The sequence below is a fragment of the Camelina sativa genome, chromosome 3, assembly GCF_030686135.1.
Source record: "Camelina sativa cultivar CO46 ecotype springtype chromosome 3, ASM3068613v1".
NCBI classification, from domain to species: domain Eukaryota; kingdom Viridiplantae; phylum Streptophyta; class Magnoliopsida; order Brassicales; family Brassicaceae; genus Camelina; species Camelina sativa.
In genome coordinates this window covers 23,826,409-23,830,646 of record NC_141882.1, presented here as the reverse complement: position 1 = coordinate 23,830,646, position 4,238 = coordinate 23,826,409, and the positions used below count along the sequence as shown (strand labels likewise).

At 27.7% G+C, this 4,238-nt stretch overlaps 1 pseudogene; it reads right to left on the bottom strand.

The window, feature by feature from the left end:
• Positions 1–1,443: 1,443 nt before the first annotated feature.
• Positions 1,444–3,700, bottom strand: LOC104779134 (uncharacterized; annotated as a pseudogene).
• Between the last annotated feature and the right edge of the window lie 538 nt (positions 3,701–4,238).

The window sequence follows — 4,238 nt, the reverse complement described above, 5'->3', positions numbered from 1 at the left end:
ATTATACTTTCATATTCCTACATATCAATATAGGATTTAAATTTAAGCATTACTTTATTTATATACTATTGGTCTGATTAATATAACATATTTATAGTTACAAACAAATTATATAAACCTATTAAATCTTATGATTTATTAGCAACATTATATTATTAATATAGGTTTGGTTGTATTTACATATAGTAATCATTATTAAAAAGCTATTTCAATGTTTCATCGAAACCAAATATTGAGAAACTAATGAAAATGATAAAATCTCCTATAAAAATTCTATAACGGATTATAGTAACATCATGACCATAACTATTAAATAAAGTAGGTATTATTAAAAAATAAAAATATTAATTATAAAATGATTTTCGAAAGTTAATCCTTTGTCGTGTTAGATCTTTGAATCCATAACTTATTCTTCTCACACCATTTAGATCAAGAGGCAGCCTGATCATATGTGTTAATTGTCTCATTGATAGACATCAAATTTTGATTCCTCATTCTTTGATTTCAATATACCATCTTCACCGTCAACAAAGGAACTTTGAACGGTAAGATGCGCCATGAGTGTTCTTCGGAAGATCTTGATTCTTTCATGGTTTTTCTAGATTTTTTTTGTTCTGGTTCCGGAATGCTATCCTCACAAAAGAAAATCAATTGTTCTGGTTGAAGTTGCGTACGAAGCGCATATTCATCAACTCTTGAACTTTTCTTGGTAAATCGACGAACTTCGATTGAACGTTTCATTATAATTCTTCAAATATGCATTTAAAACATGTGAGTATGAAATTACAACGATTCAAAATATTGTAAAAAGCTTTAATTTTGCGTTACCTCTTACGTCAAGCAGCAATAACTCTATAGATGGCTTTTTTTTGTTCCGAGTTGACATGGTATAATAATAAGAATTATATATATATATATATATATATATATATATATATATATAACATGAAGAAGATAAGTTTTTAAATCCAAAAATATTGTATTTCCTCAAGCTTCGTAGTGAATTTTGTCAATATTCAATTTTAACATTAAGTTATTAATTTAATTATACTTATTTAGATAAACGCGAATGTTCATTTTCGTAAATTTTCGTAATGAATATTCAGGCTTCGTAATGAATATCCAGGCTATTAACTTTTCCATTTATTTTAACGTATTAACGTTCTTTTGAACTTTAAAAAAAAAAAGTTTAACTTTTGGATCATTCTTGTCTTTAATTATAATAATAGTTACTTAATTATACTAAATATCAATATTTCCAAAACTATTGTATACCATGATTATTTTATTTATGTTAAATTATATATATATAAATCTTTGTTTAAAGTGACTGAAATGGTTTGAAATTTTTTAAATTTCTCTAAAAACATAATCCCATTGAAAGTATAAATAAATAAAAAGCAATAACAGAACGGAAAAATGATCTGAAGTGATGGAAATTGTTCAGTCTTTAGATTCAATTTTGATATTTTTCCTTGTCTTCATGCTATGACCCCCGACCGACACAACATCGGTTTCTATATGATCTCTCTTAGACGAAGCCAAACTCGATTCAGCTGGGGCGATTTGCAACTTATGATCATTCGTATCCGAAGTAATATTTGAAAGCTCAATCCTTCCATAGAGTTCCTACAATTAAATTTTATACATTAAGATTAAAAAACATTTAAATGATATAATATTAATAATGGTATTATGGGTTTTTGTTTTTACTTTAGTACCTTGCCGAATTGAATAACCATGTCATCCTTTTCCCAAAACTTTTCAACAACATAAGTAGATTTGTCGCTCTTTAAATTATCGATTGTAATCGAAATTTTAAACAACATAGTCTTCCCTACTAAGACCGAAAGAGATTCCGGAATAGCTGCAATATCCTCCTGACCATAGGTAGAAACATGTTTCAATTTTTGTTTACATATTTTTAAAACTAAACAGAGGTCAAATGTTATATACTTACTTTTGACTTTTCCAAAGCCAGTTCTTCGACTTTTTTTCCAATAAATAGTTGAGCAAGACCGACATGAAGTATGAGTTTATACCTTTCAAACAGTTCTACATAAATTATAATGTATAAATAGTTCCAAATAACAAATCTTAAGAAACATTTTAACAATTCAAGAGATTCTTACTTGTAATCAACATCTATAACATCAACATCACAAACCCCACAACTATAAAGTAGTTCTTTTCCAGATTGAGATTCTAGTGGGTACGGCTGCACCTTCTTATTGCAAACTTTACAGGAAAGATAATACCATTTAGGCAATACTTCAACAGAATAAATTGTGGCGATTGTCACACATGTTCGCGTCTATAATGAATTAACCAAACGTTTGTTTACTTAAACAATTTTTCAAAACAATTCAAATTAGATGATATCAATTAAATTTTTACAAACATTACCTCAAGTGCATAAACGATTTGGTCCATAGTAGACTTCTCGTTAATAATAAAAAACTCCTCATATAATGTCACCTTTGATTTTTGGGGACTTAGTTCATCCTCAAGTTGTACTAAATCTATAGCATCAGTGGGCAACCTGTAAAGTTATGATAATAATAAAAACATATAAACGTTTATAGCATGTATCGCCGAGTAATATAGAAGGGATATATATATATATATATATATATATATATATATATATTTACTTTTTTCGGAACGCTTCCACTTCAGGCATAGCTGGATTTATCATAATATCGGTAGAATTGAACGCATTGGAAATACTATAGTTCCATGAAATTTTGATTTAATTGGCAATGTTAGATTTAATAATCATAAGTTCGAAGATTATAAGAAAGTCAGAAATCACCTTTCCATTCCTTCAAGCATGCAAATCATACTACACAAACGACAACAGTATCTTGATGTTCTTTTATCTGTGTATCAAAGGCCTTTGCAAGATCACCCCACACAGTACAATTCAACTGGGTTCCACTATATTACGAATGTATGAATTAAGAATACATAATTAGACATTATATTCCAAAATAATTTTAACTATAAAGGGTATCTATTAAGGAATCATACATCAAATCTTGCAGATTGAAACTCAATTTGACGTTATCCTTCCCTTTTGTTTTGACGTTGTCAAGATTTCCTACACCAACGATCTGACCGATAACATCTACCAAAAATACATATAAATTAATATTTTCCTTTAAATAAAATATTAAATATGAATTTAACAACTCACCGAACAATACATTCTTGTCTAATTCTCCAGCCAATATAGAAGGAAAATTCTTAAAATATTTTTCTGGTACACGAACTGGAAATTCATCACATGGTTTCACTATGGTGGTTCTATAAAAGACGATTTTAAATCCCAAATAGCTTGTCTTATAACTACTATCATAATCTACTAAGTTGAATGTGTCAACTATCTTAGACTCGCCGACAACAAGTTAATTCTGAAATCTGCTGACCAAACCATCTTCAATAGATGCATGTATCCTTGTACCCTATATATAAGGTTTATAAGTTAGAAAGCTATTATCGAGATCTACTTAAATATGATATAGATACTAATTAAACTCTACATATAAATTATCTTATTAAATCTTACATCACTGTCAACGAAGACCATCTGTAGAGACTTGAAAGACTTCCAAAGTCTTATGATACGGACTCTAATTTTGTAATGATCGAGCGCAGGGTTGAGATCGTCTAGCTGAACAAAGGGACGAACATTCATCTTTTTAGAAGTCATATTGAGTTGTGCATAAGACTTTTTTAACACATTAGCGTATCAATATATATAGAGATGTTTTACAACCGACTTAATTTTTTAATAGAATATTTACTTTATTTTTTTAAAAGACGATAATGAAAAATAATGTAAATATATCATATACGAATATTTTAAATATGTTTACTAAAGTAAAAAGTAAATTTACATATTTATACTTCCATAATTTCAATGAAATATATAAAGTACTTATAAATTACTATATGTTGACATTCCAAATAAATATTTTTTTGTATATTATAATAACTGACTCTATTTACAATCATTTTGCAAATCACTACACAAAAAAACGTCTATAGGTCCGAATCATACGTTAAATTAGTTTGGACTGTATTTTAAAATAATTTATAAATTGAAATAATGTTATTCAAATTTAATATAACTCAGTATCTTTTAAAATCAAACATTAACCAAATATGTTTATCATTAGAAGAATTAAATACTCATAAAGGAATTTGATGCTTCTCAAAAGAATCCTCAACAG